The sequence below is a fragment of the Saccostrea cucullata genome, unplaced genomic scaffold (genome assembly GCF_032062105.1).
Source record: "Saccostrea cucullata isolate Sc308-1 unplaced genomic scaffold, CSIRO_AGI_Scuc_v1 ctg2355, whole genome shotgun sequence".
Classification (NCBI taxonomy): domain Eukaryota; kingdom Metazoa; phylum Mollusca; class Bivalvia; order Ostreida; family Ostreidae; genus Saccostrea; species Saccostrea cuccullata.
Genome location: NW_026928590.1, coordinates 287,357 through 306,485, shown reverse-complemented (window position 1 = coordinate 306,485; position 19,129 = coordinate 287,357). Strand labels below are relative to the sequence as shown.

Below are 19,129 nucleotides of genomic sequence, written 5' to 3'. Positions count from 1 at the left end.
TTGATGGAACGGCCACTGATCAAGAAATATGTACAGGTGATATGCCTAATGTAGATTATGCGGGGATGAACGCAATGGGTTTTCTTAAGAAATAAAGAAGAAAATATTCAGTGGATGTAAATATCTGAAACTATTGATATTGTCAATTTTTCAATGTGACTTATTAAGATTAAAAAAGACAGTGATTGATCCAATTATGTGGTAAAGGTAATTACAGTGCAACAATGTCATATTAATTGCTCCATAGGAATAAAAAGCTCACAGACCCCGCCCTTTTCACCCCTACTAATGTGTTCGGAACCTTTTATTTTTCGGTGTTCTGCAAATTATAAAACCCGATGAGTTTAGAGTAGCTCTGGCAGTGTCTCTTGCGAGAGTTAGCGAGACTTCAGCGAGATAGGGCAAATTATTCACGGAAATGTGGCTAGGAAGTGACTAGCACGTGGAGGCATGGTAAACAGAAAAGTTATGTTGCGTTTCAGTGTTCACACCCTAAAATCAGCTGATAATGTCTGTAGAAATGTACTTCAATCCATCAATCAATCTCTCCGACATTCATTCAAACTTAAATAAGTATTCTCTGTAATACAATTTTCTGCAGTCATGATTTAAAATGTCTTTTTTGGATAAATATTTTTGCATGGAAACCGGGACTATATTTTTTTGGCGTCAGATTAGCAAATGAGGCACCAGCATGATTTTAACTGACCAATCAGCTGAATGAGTATTGCATTATAGGTTACTACGAATACTACAGGAATTTTACGTTTGAGAAAAAGGAAAACATTATGGTAAATGAAAAGCATTTTTTAAAAAAATATTATTTTCATGCTTATAATGACAAACAATTCATTTGTTAAATAAACGGCGGAAGTCTAAGTTTCTGAAAGTCATACTCAAAAGGGATTTTTGTCTGTATTAATTCCTTTGTTGTACTAGGCGAATTCCCTGGCCGAACACGTGATCAAGAACGTAAACAAAGTTTTGTCCATTTAAATGCATGATATGCTGCTCGTTTTCCTTACCCTTGAAGCACTGGTGTTCTGAACTAGACCCAAACTACAATTTATTACACATTTTTTCCCAATTAACAACCAATTAAAACGTCCGTAACATCTTTCATAGTTTCTTACCTTTGTATTTTGTTCGTAAGAACATTTTATTTTGCAGTCCATTAACATGATCGTAGATTGACATAAACCACGTGTTCGAATAAAATGTAAACATGTATTTGGTGTAAACGTTGCTATTCATTCAACGATTGGTCAATTTCTCATGGTAAGATACTCTGTGCGCATTTATAACAATAGCCATATAAGGCAATCAAAGGTTTGTCAATGGAGATGATTATGGACATTTTTTTTTACCAGCGAATTGGTCACTAGTGAGCTCTAATTTTCGCCGAAAAGTATAAGATATATTGATGTTTTAACACCCCTTCCTCCTTTAGCCACCCTTTTTCTGTTGGAAATCATGAAATTCTTTCAGAAAGGTCTGGAAACATTTATTACAGGACATGTTTTCAAACGAAACGGACTATAGCAATGCTATGTTTGCTGCAAATTTATTTATAAAACCGGTTCTACCCTATAACCTTTGAATAGATCAACCTAAATCACGTGTCTTGAATTTAAATCACAATAACATTAGTAGGGGTGCTTTTTCGTTTTGATTTTTTCTTAAGCTTATATGTGTGAAGATTCTTAAAAAAATACTTGACAAAAAATCCTTAATACTTTTGATAATAGGAACCAACCTCCTTCACTTTTTTTCTGTTTGGATTGTATTTTCTTGAGAGATGTTTGCATATCCTAATTTTTCACGCAGGAAGTGATGAACACATACATGTATCCTGAATATAAAGACATTATATTAGCCAGGGAAGGGTATGAAAGTCTCGAGATTTTACGATAATTTCACTTCCAGGTACCTCACACTAGACATAAAGACTTATTGAAACCAGTTTATGTGCAACAGAGTGTTAAAGTGAATAAAGGAAAATAAAATGAGCTATATTTACATTAAACGTATAAATCCAAAAGATACATGTAGTACCTGTCTAAATCTTACAGGAACTGGCCATGGTGCAGATATTACAGTCTCGTAAGAAGTCAATATCAATTCATTTTATATAACAAAATTGTTTATCCTTGAACATTTATAAGCCTTTAGATAAGCAGACAGAGATAAAAAAAAATCCTAATTATAGGTTAGTTTACAGACATTTAAGACATGTAAAAGGTTTCGTTCGGCGAAAACATGCTATCATCAACAAGATTGAAGTTGCTGGATAATTCAGTTTTTCAAGTGTAGGTTATCAGAAACTTTGATTAAAAATTTTCCTTCTATTTCAAAAATTAGATTTCAAAAATACGAGAGTGTATATATTATAATCTTAGTTAAGACTCTTAATTCTTAAAAATAGCAAAGAAACTGGAGTTTGATTAATTTTTGAAGAAAAAAAAAGTTTTTTCATTGTTAATTTGTTTTGATATATATGTATATTAATAAAAACCATAATTATGATTTTATGCTTAACCTACTTACGTCGTTAATCATTCTAAATCTTCTATTTTATATTCTTACAAAAGTTCTTTTTTCTAAAGTAACGTTTGTTTTATTAACAATATGTAGTCAATGTCTTTGTTCCACATAGTTCTGGATCATATCTGGACATGTAACTTTGATTAAGGCCAGATCAAGAATGCAAAGTCAAGGGGAAAAATGACACAAGGAAACCGAGGACAAAAGGATGCAAAACTGCTAAAATGAAAGTCAGAATAAAAATAAAAGTTTATTACGGCGTTTTGAGAATATTGGAACCAGAAATAGTAAACAAATAAATCTTGCATTTATATACTTAACAGAAAAATAGAAACGCATATTGTTTTACTCGTCAAAGAAATTTTATAAATATGTACATGGAACAACTATACTTTATATCATCTATTCAAAAGACAATATGGGGTTCTAAAACCCAAATGTTGAATTATCTCCTTTGATTAAGCGTGTTTATGAAAGTATTGTTAATCAAGATTTATTCTAAATCGGATCTCTATTTCGGTTGATATTTTGGATTTAGAAAAACGATTATCACTCCTATTAAACTCATATTTAAGATTTGATTGCAGTGTTGATTCTGCAATGCCACGCCGAAACAAAAATGGATACAACCAGGCTAATGGTGATACTAAATGGAGGTACGCAACAGGAAGGTGCAATCTTGGAAGCTCTACCTTTAAGCTTTACCTCTTCTGTGTCAGATAGCATGACTATGTTGGGCCAACACTGGTAAAAGATTGTATGGTTGCCGTTGGGGAAACAACGTTGGGCCAACGTTGGACCAATGTTACCATGTCAACCTTCTCTACCATGACAGAATTCCTTTGTTGGCCCAACGTTGGTCCAACATAAGCAATTTTACTTTCCAAGGAAGGAAGAGTGCTGATGTTAACCCAATGTTGGCCCAATGTATATAAGTGTCTTTACAAATTGAAAGTTGTATATTGGCCCAACGTTGGCCCGTTATAGTACACCCGTAAAGAATGTGTCAAATCAAGTTGGTAGTGGAATGATGGCCCAACGTTGGCCCAATGTTTGTAATACACCCTTAAAGAAAGTGTTTTATCTAGTGTTGGCAAGTCGGACGATTTTTATTAACCGGTTACTCGCATCATCTTCCGATCGAGTACCCGGTTACTCGGATGATTTTCGGTAAAAGTATCAATATCTATTATTTATCTTATTCTATACTTATCGGTGGTAGTAACACACAAATATACTGTATAGGGACATTATATTAACAATACACACAAACGATATCCTCAAAGATTTACGATTTTAAAATAAAAAAATTAGGGAATTCGACACACAAAGACAAATAAATACGTTATCGTCAATCACCATTTTACACTTTTTTCAGCCCCCAAAATATGTCACAATAAAGGAGAATAATTATTTACATGCCCCATAATAAATAGTTAATATGTGGAGTATCCAGTAATTAAATTGCTGGTTCCAAAGTTAATTAAGCGAAGGTTATATAGCAAATTTTGAATCAGCTGATCTTTTGTTACTACTCCAAGCTTATTATGTCTTCGGCGGCATCTCGTTTAATTATCAAATGAGGTAATTATAACCCAGGCCTTCAAAACATGTATACCCCAAGCAATCAAAGCTATCAATTATATAAACTGTGAAAACTAATCAAAACAATTTGATTCACTACAACCATGCACTAGATCAAGTCTAACGGTATCTAAAATTAAGGAAGAGTGGAAGTCAGTGTACATTTATAGATTATTAAACATTCATTTTCTATGCCCTTACTATATAGAATTTATCTTATCCGAGTAACCGAATAACAGTTTCACTAACTGATACTCGCAACGTTCGACGGTTAACCGGTTACTCGTTGCCAACACTAGTTTTATCAACTTGGTAGTAGTAGGTTGCCGAAACGTTTCAAGTTGGCATGGTAGAAGTAGGTTGGCGCAACCTTGGCCCAATGTTTGTAATACACCCTTAATGAAATGTCTTATATATATATATGTATGAAGTTGGTTATACAATGGTCGCCCAACGTTGGCCCGAGTGTTATTTTGTTTAGGTGATTCAACGATTGGATATTTATACTGAGCCAACGTTGGTCCAATTATTATACTGCCAACTAAATGATGGTGTCAATTTTATAATCAGCTGCTGAACTTTACGTTTGGACACGTAATAAAACGCTTAAAATTATGATTTTTTTATGAGCGTCTGTATTCATGAGAATTTTTGAGAAGACTGAATAATAGACATTTTTCAGCAGACCCCAAATTAACAAGAGTTATTTCCCTTCGGCCGCCATATTGTGGGTCAACCTGCTCATATTCCTTCATTATTCAACCAACTTTAACTTTTAATACTTGCTATTGTGGGCTAGAAAGCATAGTTTTTCTGACAATTATACATTTGTTAGAGCCTCCTTTATTTCATAATGTTTATTCCATAACGATTTTCCCCCAAATATTTCTGCTACATCCTCGTATATTTGGTAGGACAAAGAGGGAAAATTACCTGTTTGACCCACAAGATGGCGGCAAATGGGAAATAACTCTTGTTAATGAAAACTATCTATTGTAAGTTAAATGTTCTTAGAAACAGGATGTGAATCCCAGATAGCAGGACATCGTTGGTCCAATCTTACATTATGTTTGTTTTATTGCTGTTGGGTTACATTTAATGGACCAACAATGGTCCAAGGTCCAAGATAGAATATTGATATATGTACATGTAGTTGATTTTGTCCATAGGGCCAATGTTGGGCTAACTGATGGCGTTAAATCATAAAACTTTTATCATGAGAGAAAATATTTGTCGGGGTATTGGCATCGGCCCCGAGTTGGCCCAATATACAATGAATCTGGTTGAGATTCATGGGTAGACAACATCTGGGCTACTTGTAATATCTGCGCCATTTTTAATCTGACACGACCGTAATGAGACTGATGCCTTGCATATCTGCCATCCACTTTGTAAGTATTTATAATTTGTTTTCTTCGACACAGGTTAATTAACGTTTATAGTTTAAACGATATCCTGTACAAATCTGTGTAAATCAGTGCAGAATCCAGGTGCTGTTGAGTCAATACTGTCCCAGATAGCATGCTAACATTGGGTCAACGTTGAGCCAATGTTATCGGTTACATTGGGCCAATGTTGGCAATTGACATTGGCCCAATGTAAGTTTGCTTATCGGCCCAATGTTGGCCCGATATGTTGTGTCAACGTTTGCCCAATGTAGAATGTTATTTCTACAGATATTGACCCAACGTTGCGACAATATTGTCAAAACGAATGCGACATTGGGCCAATCTTGGCCCAAAGTCAACAAGAACATGGGGCCGATGTTGGCAAATGACGTTGACCCAGTGTCATTTTGCTCATTGGCCCAATGTTGGCCTGGTATATTGGACCAACATTGGGTCAGTGTGCATATATAAACATTTAATTGTTACATATCCGCATATAAACAAATTCGCTAATCTCTAAAATCAGAAATAAATGTACCACCAATCCTTCTTGAAAATTTAATTTAGCTAACATAAATTTACAAGGCTTGTTAAAATTCATGAAATTTATCAAAACAAAATAAATTATCAATGATTAAATTTATTGTTTCTATACAAGAAAAATATATGAATGTATAAAATAAAAAAAAAATGTTTTGATACAGTTAAAACAATAAATAATTTGCCCCTTATTTAGATTGAAATTTGTGTCTAGTAGAATAAAGAGGGTGTTGCATAAACTCGCGATTATTCCCTATATGTAATGGATATATGCCGAATACTGTTCTATAAGTAAAATTATCAGACTGTTTGAGGCCCGTTAGGGCCGAAAACCGTCTGATAATTTTACATATAGAATAGTATGAGGCATATATCTTACTTAAAACATTGCCATTTAAATGTCCAAAAGTTACCCGGAGGAGTCCGATAATAAGACAATGGGAGTTTAGGCATGCGTTGTTTTCTACCCGTCTGATAAGTAGATAAAAGAAATGAGACAGTATAAAAAGTGAGTGAACTCTTGTTTCATTTCATTCATTCAATGGCAGTCGTTTAGTTTACCAGAACGGGGGGCACGGTGGTGAAAGATTTGGGGGGAACAATTTTATTTATGATGTGCATAAATTGACATTGATACCAACATAATTTTGCGTGATATCATAACCATTACCGTGGAAAGTAAAAATTGTAGCAATTTAATTTCTTTGCGTTTGCTGTCCCTGAATTTGTTTCCAAACATTTTTATTGGGGATTTCTGGAATACTTAACCTTAATTTCACTCTTCTTTTTGTTTTTTAAATACCGTCCGATTTTGTTATCATTGCAGTCCGATAATATATTATCAGACTGGTAATTATTATTATCGGACGGCTACAGGTAAATTTTTTAGACTGCAAGATTTGATTTAAACATATTTTATTGAACACAATCAATGGGATTGGACACAAGTTATACCAACTGAGATTGTCCTCTCCAACACAAACAAAAATAACAAGAATATATACACGTGATGTACAAGCAAGAAATACAATAATATAAAAAAAAGAGGAAGAAGAAGAAAAGTGGTGCAGAGAGATAAGAAAAGAAGGGGATGGGAGTGCATGGAGAGAAGAAATATAGGGAGTATTATAAACTAAGAATACAAAATGGTTACACTGGTTATTCATAAAATCTTTTTGATTTTTTAATATATTAATGCAAAGCTTTAACAATATTGATATTATTTTGTTGACCCAATCAAAAAAGAAAATGTACAGAAACATACAAATTAACTGAAATATAGTTTAATTTAGTACACCTTGCAAGGCCAAATGTCAACAAAAAAAAAACAAATTTATTTATTGTCAACAAAAAAAAAAAAACAAATTTATTTACACGTGATGAACAACAAATAATTCTACAATGCAAATTAAAAAAAAAAAAAAAAAAAAGGGGGGGTAAGAAAAGGGTGCAGAGAGATGAGAAAGGTAGGGAATAGGAGTGCAAGGAAAGATGAAAGAAGGAAGGGGATTTAAAGGATACAGAATACATGTAGTTACGCTTACTGTTCAAAAAATCTTTTCGAATTTTTAATATATTTATGTACGGCTTTAACAATATTGAAATTATTTTGTTGACCCAAGTTTGGGTCCCCAAAAAGAATTTTATTAAGGTCTATTTCTCCTTTGTTATTTTTTATAGTATGGAATAATTCTTTTCTTATTTCAGTATAATTTTTACAATAGAGGATGAAATGCTCAGTGTTTTCATTGAAATATCCACAAGAACACTTGGTATTGTCTGAAAGTCTAAACTTAAAAAGATCTGCCTTAAGGAGGCTTACATTGTGCCTCATTCTGGTTAAAATTGAATTCAGTTTTTTGTCGCCATAAGAAAGATATTTTGGGGGAAGATCACCTTTAGAGAGTCTCTTTTTAAAAGCATTTATAGAGTCAAGGTTTCTAGTCTCAGTAGGCAATGCATTCCATGCTGAAATTGTAGATGGAAAAAATGAATTTCTTAATAAATTTGTTCTACATTGGGGAATAACAATATTATTACTATTTCGTAGATCATAATGGGTAGTTTGAGAGACTTCAGGGGGTAATAGATTTAGTAAATATTCTGGCGCGAGGCCATGTTTTATTTTATACATTAAACATAATTTTCTCCTTTCCCGTCTACAAGCAAGGGTTTCCCATCCCGTTTCGAAATATAGAGATTTTCGAGAAGCATAAATAGGAAGGCCTGTGACAATACGCGCAGCTTCTAATTGTAATTTCTCCAGCCTATCACAGTCAGCTGCGGTAATATAATCCCATACTTCTGATGCATATTCAAATAGGGGTCTAATAAAAGTAATATACATCTTATTTAAAAAGTCACGGTTTAACGTTAATTTCAGTTTCCGAAGTACAGCAATTTCTTTTGAGGTCTTTTTAATGATGTTGTCAATATGGTTTGTCCACTTCCCAGAATTTGAAAAGATAAGTCCAAGATGACAGTGAGTAGAGGATGGGATTATTTCTTTATTGTCAAACTTAAATCTTAGATTGGATAATTCGTCTTCTTTACATCCAAATATTAATATTTTGGTTTTATCGGGATTAAATTTTACAACCCAATTTTTGGACCATTCATTAATCTGTTCTAGATCATAATTAGTAAGTCTTTCCAAGTCCTGCAAGTTTTGGGAAGTATTGGAAACAGATGTATCATCTGCAAATAATCTAGAGAGACCTATGAGTCCACATGGCAGGTCATTTATATAGATTAAAAAAAGTAAAGGACCAAGCACAGAGCCCTGGGGAACTCCTGCTTTGGTTTTTCCTACGGAAGAACTTGATGATTTTATTTTGACTTGTTGTGATCTACTAGTGAGATAATCATTTAGCCACACAAGAACCTCTCCCACAAACCCATACTTCTCTAATTTATATTTCAATCCTTTTAACCAAACTGTGTCAAATGCCTTGCTAATATCGCAAAAGGCAAAGCACGTGACTTCTTTATTGTCTAGGGCAATACAGATGTTATGATAAATTTCTATTAATTGGGTAACAGTTGAATGGTTACGCATAAATCCAGCTTGTAAGTTGTATAAAAGTTTATGTGATACTAAATGATTATAAATGTATTTAAACATCACCCTTTCAAAAATTTTCCCTATGCAACTCAATAAGGAAATGGGTCTGTAGTTGGATGGGTTTGATTTCTCACCCTTTTTAAAAACAGGTATTACATTAGCATGTTTCCAAGCACATGGAAATTTCCCAGTTCTCAGAGATTTATTAAAGATGATTTCTAGCGGGATTGCAATCTCATTACTTATTTCTTTTATTAAGATATGACTGAAGTTGTCTGGACCAGAGGCTTTTTTTGGATCTAGAGTTCCAATAATATCGACAATTTCGTTTTCGTTTATTACTATATTTTCGAGTTTGGCTTCTGTTCTTGATTCGAATTCAGGGAGGTCTTTATCTATGTTATCATTAGAAGAAACTTTACAGAAATAAGCATTCAGTACTTCACATTTCCCTTCATCTGTAAATACATAATCATTATTTTCTTTTAGTGGAGGAACGGAGTGTGACGGCTTGGAACCTTTCAATAATCTGCGAACTATCTGCCAATAAGTTTTAGAGTTTGTACAATTTAGATGATTTAATGATTCATTTAGGTTTAATAAGTACTCTTCTTCTAGTTTCTTTTTAAAATTATTGACTTTATTTCTTTGTTTACGGTATTTTGCTTTATCTTCCTCATTTTTTGATTTTCTGTAAGCTTTTCTAAATTTTTCGCGCAAATTTATTTCTTTCCTAATTTCAGAGTTGAACCAAGGTTTATCGTCCGGTCTTACTATTACATCTTTTTGTGGGATGTGTTTATTCACAAATTTCGAGATTTTTTCGTTAAATTTAACTACATCAACGTCAACATCTTTGCTATTTAAAATTTCATCCCAATTTGTTTCATTCATATCCGTTCTAAATAGATCAAAATTAGCTCTTTTGTACTGGAAAATCTTTCGAACATACGTATTTTTAATCTCTGTGTCTAGTTTGAATATAATATAGGTTGCTTTGTGATCACTTATAGTTTTGTCTATATCGATAGTTCCTGATTCAAGGCAATCAAGGGTATCTGTGATAAGAATGGGATCAATACAAGTCGATGTCATATTTGTCACTCTTGTTGGCTCGGTAATATAGTTTGTGAGATTATATGTCATAATTAGATCATTTACGTTGGTTGGAAGCTTTTTACTGAAATCTATATTCCAATCACCATTTAATACTAAATTATTAGATTCATCTAGAGCCCTTCCGATTGAGATCTCAAGTCGATTCCAGAATTCAACCTTGGATGTTTCAGGTCTATAGATGGTGCATAAAAAAATACTTTTTGATTTTAACTTAATTTCAACCCATATTGTTTCATCAAACGCATTTTCAAAATCACGGCGTCTCAGAGCGACTAGGCCTTCTCTTATATAAATAAGGATTCCACCGCCATGACTAGTTCTGTCTAATCTAAATGGAGTATTGTAACCTTCAATTGTTAAACTCTCTGTGTTTACTAGTTCATTTAAATGGGTCTCGGTAAAACATATAATATCGTTCAATTCAAAGTAGTTCACTATCTTGTCTAGTTTGTGTCGTATACTTCTACAGTTCAAATGAAAAATTGATAAACCATTTACGTTTAGTTCAGGACCAGGATTTTCCGCAATATCATTACATAAAAGGAGTAAAGTCATGAGGAGAAGAAAATATTGGATATTAAGTATGTTTCTAGTGATCAAATCATGTATTTGGAATAGGAAAAACAGTACTCTTTTTATTTGTTTGCCGTATTTTAAAATAAAAAATCTTTTTCTCCGTATGGTTATGCAAGACTGCAAGAACAAAGGCATGACGTCACAGCAATGTTTTAAATTGAGAAGGACATTTAAGGAGGCTGGCGGGTCAACAAGTTAATCCCAAATTAACCACCAGATTTAGCTTATTTTTTATATACGGTATATTTAGCTGTCAACTGTCATTTGGCAAAGAAAAAAATCATATATTTTAGTTTTTAAATTTTACCGTTTTGTATATCTTTATATGGAGCTCTCCTTTTAAAGGAGATTGAAATAGTCTAAAAATGGCTGCCACCCCCTAGCCTCGTTAAATACCCTCGTTATGTCTAAATATAGATTCAGCTACGTAGAGGACTATGTTTACGGTGGGTATTTACTGCTTGATACAGCAAAACACTTTCGTCATTTTGCACGAAAGAGGTTGGAACAACAAAAAGCACAATGGCTATTTAAAGCAGCATTTTGAAAGATATACTGTAGACATCATGCGAAAATATTTTTTCATGAAATAAAACTGCGTCCAAAAATCACACTGTTGGTTTTACTTCCAAGACATTTTATTTGTTTCATATAAAATTCTGGCTACTAGCTAAGAGACCAAAATAGCAATAGCTATTATACAGTTTGTAAAAAAAATTAAAAAATATATTATTTAAACAATACAGTATCTTTATTTTGCAAGACAAAACAAATAAAGTCAAAGCATATCAAAGAAAAAATTTAATCCTGCATTTTAAATATATAGACTAGTTATTACTCAATTAACGTCTTGACATCCATCTCCCACCTCTCTTTAAAAATATGTGTAATTTCGTTGCACTACAATTACATATGGAAAAAAAATGCAAAAATGATCCATACCAGGATTCGAACTCCTTCTCTGGTAAAAGTACTAAAGGTAAGCCCACCAGCATATCCACTGACCATTTCGGACACGAGTTATATAGTGTTATTTAAAGATCACATTTTGCATTTCGTTTGGAAAATAATTTTTATTCAATTTTTGCGTTTTTCAAAAATGTGCCTCTTTGAAACAAAAATCGGAAATGGCAGTTTTGAAGAAAATTCCTGCCTCTTTGTGTATATATCAATTCTTGTTTCATCAATTTGCTCGTCAAAAATTTAACTCGTTTTAGATATTGTTCATACTTAGAGCATGCTCTTGCGTATCGAATTTTCTGAGAGATATACACCCCGTATGCAAATAATGAAGGTATATTGCTGCATAAGTAAGGAAAGATTCTATTCAGAGTTATACTGAATATGATAAAAAGTGCTATGTATAAACTTTAAAGGGATGAATAGGCAGGATATTGATTTAACAGATGTTTTACACAGTACGGTTTGAGCTTTATTGTGCCCTAATAATTTAATGTTCTTAAAAAGTTATAACATTGGCTTTAACAATAGTTGAGTAGATGAAGATGGTAAATCACTAAAAATTATGGCTTGAAGAAGGACCGTTCTTGAAATATCACGTCATTAATTTAGTACATTTTTAAGCTTAATGCGAAAAAACTTCAAAATGACTCGTTTTTCTGCTAATTTTCCTTTGGAAAATAGTGTCTGTCACCGTCACCCGCTTTAATATTTGGATATATTGTGTCAACTGCTATGAAAAATCACATATCTCAAAATCTATCCGGACGACGGTGGCATAGTATGTTTTCTGAAAGAAAATTCCACTGAAAATTGGTGTCTTCTGCAACTTTTTGAGAAAATACGGGAAAATGCACAAGTTAATGACGTCACAATTAGCATTTCAGAGGTCATATGAAAAAAAAAAATTTGTGTATTCTTACTGCAGAGAATTTCTACGATTCAGAACGAATGGATTTTAATTTCTTACATCACTTTCATATTCTTGAAAAATATAGGGCTGAATTTGTATTGAAATTGTACCTTTTTCTCGCAATCTGTTTTATCGAAATTGAAAATGCATTTGACAGTGTCAACAGAGAGAGAGAATGTGCTGCTGCTGAGATATTGTAGAATACCATCTAAGCCAGTGAATATCTCCAAGCCCTAAGAAGAATTCTCAGTACAACTGTTATACGAAACATCCCTCACTGAGTCTTGTCAAGTTAAAACGGGAGTGAAACAAGAAATTTAATGACATAGATACCATCATTTAAAGGTGGTACAAACAAAGACATCAAAGCCAAAATAAGCAAAATCTGACAAGCTTCTGCAATGCTAAAATCAGTTTTGAGATCCAATGCACTAAATAAAAGCACCAAGATCCGAATATTTAATATCAAAAATAAATCAATGCTTCTCCACAGATGTAAAACCATTACATTAAGTGCATTATTTATTCACTGAATTGACGGCAGATTTTTCCGTCATTTCCTGATCATGACAACGAGCACACGGCGGGGTGACCGGTCGGCAGGGGATGCTCACTCTTCTATGGCTCCTGATCCCACCTCTGATGTTTCGGAGGTCCGTGTTTGCTCTGCTCTTATTTTTCATATTGTTTAATGGACGTTGAGATAGAATACTGTTCGTTATCTTCATATTCTTCCTTGGTAAATACCTGGATTTTTGTTGTTGTCCTGCTGTTACTCTCCAGGTTTTACACCCATTCACAACTGGAGGAGAACAAAATTGAAAGAGCGTGAAATCATTGGAAATACCTGGAATGACGCAAAAAGAACAGCTCAAACAGAGGAAGGTGGAGAGCAACTGTAGTTAACTTATGCCCAACAAGGAGCAAAGAGGATTTAGTAAGAATGTAGAATAAGTCATTTAATTATATAATTTGAATTGCATTATAAACTCACCTGAGTGGAAAGTTCAAGTGACCTTTTCTGATCAAAATGTGTTTGTTGTCAATGTACTACTTAGGTTTATAATTCTGTGGAGGGACCAGTCCAACCAGGCTGACAAAGAAAATAAAATAAATAGAAACCCCAGATTCAACATGTGGTCAAAAGCTTCTCGGTGCGTAGGTATTATAAATCTTCATAGATCACACTAACAGGTGAGCATCAAGAACCCCCAGGCATTTATTTACCCATCACTGAACTTAATTTTACTACATTCTTTGAAACTACAATGAAAATGAATTTTAATGAAAATATTTTTTTGGAAAAAAAGTTTTGTTTAATATCAGATAGCATCTAAACATATCATGCATACAACATTTTACTTCCGATCTATTGATTATGAATTATAAGATTAAAAATGAATCTGCATATAACAGCATGCTGATATATCATTTAAAAATAAATAAATCTAAAAATGAATATATCTAAAGGACATTCGAAAGGCACCTTACCTAATGATAATTTTTCCAAGATGATTATAGTGCTATTAGATGTTAATCGAAAAAAAAAACAGAATGGATTACCAGAGGTATTGTTTGAAGATATCAAATTATATTTATTTTACATTCTTCGAAGAATAATACACAAAAATTACGATATATAAATTTCAAATTCTTGTTCCATCATTTTTTTTAAGAAAAGGTGTGTAAATCCATATATGGACATTAAAAGTATTGTACACAGGGGTCCTTCATTTAGTGGAACTTTTCAACTCCAAGGAAGAGCCAAATAAAGTTCAAACTAAGATGCATATGACTATAATGAATTTGTATAACTAATGAATTACATATAGTATACAATACAGCGAAGTATTTCAATTCAAGTATTTAACTTTCTCTACTTGTTTGTTTCTATACTGAGCAACAAACAGAATGTCAATTGTATCTGTACACATACCCTCGGGTTGACTTAGCCCGCGGTCTATGTAACGTAGGAATTGTCCATCCTGGTCTATGATGTGGACACACTCATTGTTATAATCAGCTGTAAGGATGTGACTCTGACTGTCTGTAGTGATTCCTTGTGGATCGAATGGTTGGTTATTTAGAGCAGGTTTATGTCCAGTGTATCTGAATCTAAGTTTCCCGGCCTGATTGACCACAACTACTGCTCTAGCCTTCTCATCAGAGATACAGATATCCAGGTTCTTGTTCTCAGTTATGTATCCGTAATAACCATCAGATGAATAGAAAAGTTTACCTTTATTATCAAACGGACTCATTTGTTACTCTGCGGAGCCAGAGTAACGGACAACTTTTGTTTGATTTTCATATTTACTACAAACGATAACCAGGAGGTCATCAGAGGACACCACGAAATTTCCAGTTCTCTAGTCCATGTTATCTGATAACTTCCTCTACCTTTTCATTTTTCACAAAGTTTACAGTTCCATAATTGTAAACAGTATATACTAGATCTCCATTTTTTGTCACTGCTATGTTAGTTGGCACCTTTCCCGACGTTGATGTGATTGACTCGAGTAGCGATCCCTGAATGATACTAAAGAGTTTCATGGTGCTGGACATCACTTCCACTTGTCCAGATTTTTTCATCACTCAGACAGGCCACATTGTAAAGATAACCTCTATACCCAGTGTCTATGGTGGTGACAGTCTCTGGTTCATCAAGCAGCTGTTTGACTGGAGGAGAGGATCCAGCTTCTGGTGATTTCTGTGCTGTCTTCATGCTGTAGCCATGTTTATTTGATGTTAAAGAACTTGATGATAAGGGTCCATACTGTTTTATGAAATTTTCTCTTTGGATTCTCCCAGGCTTGAACTTGGGTAAAGATTAATTATTTTGTATGGACGATTTCTGTATACATGTATATCTACATTGGATGTAAAACTAAACAGTTTTGACAAGTCATCATTGTCTGTAACCATTTCAACTGAATCGATTTCATACTTAATGTCAGACATTGTCTTGTTTATGTCATCCAAATGTTTCTGTAGAGTTTGTAACTGTATTTTTCATCTCATCAACTTCAGCTGTAAATTTCCTGACAAGTTTGTCAATTTCTCTGTGCCAGTCCTCTACATGTTTTGTTATAGCTGATAAGAGATCTCCGTAATCCATTTTCTAACTTACTCATTATGTTATGTACATCAGACGCAATGTCCTGGTAGGTTGGATAAATTGTTTCATTTAATTCAGTTACATCTTTCATAATTTTGTTTTTTCTCGCATTTGCAACTTGTAGAATTTTTGAAAATTTATGACTGAAATGATGATCAGATGCAAAACATGTGTTGCATACAGGAATGTCACATTGATTACAGTACATTTCACATCGTTCTTTGCTATGGGATTTACATCCCGGGAAGAGAAGAGTAGATTTCCTGGAGTCAAATTTGACGACTTTGTGGTCCTTGGATTCATCTGTTGAGATATGTTCTCCCAAACAGGCCTTATACAAGTTGACAAGACAAGTATCACAGTGCATCTGTACCACAGCGGTCACACACAGGTCACTGGTACGGGGGTCCATGGTGAATTTTAAAGCGGGATCAATATAAATCTGACAATTTAAACAAAAATATATTATTATTAGGAATAATTACTGTATACATGAAAGTTCCAGGCATGAATCCTATACACCCCAGAGGACTTTAGAAAAAGGTGAATTTTGTTTGCAGTGGTTTAAATCTACTAAACTTTGGTGTTTGAAGACTAGTTTCTCCTCCTATATTTTTTACCTAAAAGTAATGGTGGCCGTCCTTCTATTGATCCCCAAGTTCCATTACTATTCTCTGATCACGTGATACACCTGTACTTTATATTTGTGAGGTGTTTATACGTCCTAATTAAAAGGGGATTTAATTACAAGTTTGCTATTCAAATTGCTCAATCATTTTTTTTAGATATTGATTGGAATTAAATAAAGTTATCGTAGTTTTAATTCAAAAACATTTATTAAAAAAAGGAATGGGATAGCTTTGTTATTTAGAGTTAGAAAAACATAGAATTCTAAATTGTCCTTTTACATGTTTTAGTTTTGGAACTCTTCATCTCAAGTGAACATGGCAATGGAGATATGATATGGAAATAACCAACAGTATGAAGCCCAAAAGACCATTAAGCAATACAATATTTGGAGCAAGGCAAACATGGACCTGTTAAACATCAGAGGTATATTCAGCTTCGTGACATGGAGGAATGAACCACAAGGGGTGACCCAAAAGTATGTGAACTATTTCTTTATCTACAAAACCACAAATCAGATCAGCATAAAATGTGGCACAAATAAAGTCATATACGTGTTCTTTGAATAGCATATGTAGTAAAATGTTTTTCTCCATATTTGTGATGTCAAATGTCAAATTTTTCTATCTTTTCTATCTTTTCCCACTTCCTTAAATGCTGAAATAAAAGAAAACCTTTTGTTTTGTGATATATGTTTTGTCGTCTTTGAAACTTTCAGAATCAACCATCCAGAATGCAAAACCAGTATTCTTCAGTATTCAAGCCTCCGGCTCGTGCACCATGTTTCAAACCCTGCCTACTATTTAGGCATAGTACATGCAACACTATTATATAAATATGTGTATATAAACACAAAATTCTATCGTCTTGTTACCAGAGGGTGAATCTCGAAATGCTACAAATTAACGAATTTTCCTGTTTTTATAAAGTACTACAAAATATGACGGACACAATGGATTTATATGAAAATACGAGGGTTGATCCAAAAGTAATGTCACAATTTCCATATATCTTATATTTGGCATCATATCATCAAATACAATATACCAAAAGATGCACAAACATCAATCTAACTAACATTGAAATTTTGATTGAATAATGTTTATTTGAATTTATTTTATAGATGTTCAAATCATAAAGCATAGGGGGTGTCGCTGCGTCACAACGGAACGTCACATTTTAAAGTGTATTTTTTTTCTTAGAATGAAAAAGACAAACACAATTAAAAATTCTAAAAGATTCTAAAAAAAAAAAAAAAAAAAAAAAAAACCTAATCTCCCAGTTTTTAAAAGACTCAGTTCTCAGCATTTTCTAGTCTTTAATTAAAAATTAAATGACAGCATTGGTATTTAAGATCATAAACATTGTTGTTTAACTCTGTTGAATTGAACAATTGAACAAAGGGATTGTCGAAATCGGAAAAAAGACTCGATGAGTTGTAATGCATTTTTGCTTCAAAATATGGGAATCATCACTAGCAACATTTTCGTTAATCAATCAGACTTACAGAATAAAGAAATTCAATGTGAATAAGAGATATCTTTAAAATAGATGGTTTCAGCAATTTTGGATGGGTGTTTTGTCACTGAATGATTAGCAGATGACGAAAAGACCGAAAGATAGATCGGACGGAAACTTTCAATGGTGAAAAAGACAGACGTACGTATATACAGTGACATATGACTTATAATGTATCAAGAATTCTTTAAAAAAGGGGAATTGATGAAAGTGTTTGCAAATCACAAATATTTTTTTAATGAAACGAAAGGGAAACGCTTAAAAGTATGATGGTGTGTATCCGTCATATGACGGTTTATTTAGGTGCGGCGACTACCATAAACGCGCATTGTTTTAAATCCAATATTTTGAAAAGTATACATCATATTCCTATGAATTTTTGAGGTCTGATTTGAAACAAATAAAGTTTCATCATGTATAATGTTGGTGCTTTACGTCTATTTATAGCAATTTTATCAAAGTTGTGACATTACTTTTGGATCAACCCTAGCATATAATAAAAATGATTAAGATATTCTCAAATTTCTATGTTTAAAAGTTTAAGAGCATACGCTTATTATTTTGTCTTTAATAACATTATCATTATCCCTTTCTTTAAGAGATTCAGTTTATCATAATGTCAAAAACACACTGTAACGATGTCAACCTACTTTTCAATTGCTAAATCGGTAAAAAAAATCAGTTATTTAAAATTGTAAATGTAATTGTTAATTTTATCTAATTTTAATAATTAAGCGAAAAGAGTTGCTTTAAAACAGTAAATATACTTCATCTTACTATGATGTTCGAAATATTGCGCAATAGAAACCACAGTGGGTCCCTTTAAATGTTATACGGTACAATTTTTCAAATAAATACAAAAAACAATAAATTATGTACTGAAGCGTTCATACAGAGAGTTAAAAAGGTTATGTTGTTGAAAATTGCGATCTGAGACGTCATAAAAGACAGACAAGAATTTTGTTGAAAAAAAGAAAACTCTTGAATCATATTGTTTTATTCACATTTCCATTTTTATCATACCCCTTATCTTTCCCCTCTGTCTCCCTGTCCCTCTTTCTTAATCTCTAAAACAATCTTTAACACTCCGTTTATGTGATTATGATATAATTGCAAATGTCCATACCGCAGCATACTAATATATCAGTAATATTGCATAGTGAACGATTTTCGTGTAC

The 19,129-nt window shown here is 33.0% G+C and overlaps 1 protein-coding gene across 1 annotated transcript in view; it reads right to left on the bottom strand.

The window, feature by feature from the left end:
- The window catches only part of LOC134278084 (tripartite motif-containing protein 2-like), an 88,212-nt gene that overhangs the window by 7,147 nt on the left and 61,936 nt on the right, over positions 1 to 19,129 (bottom strand). The window lies entirely within an intron of this gene.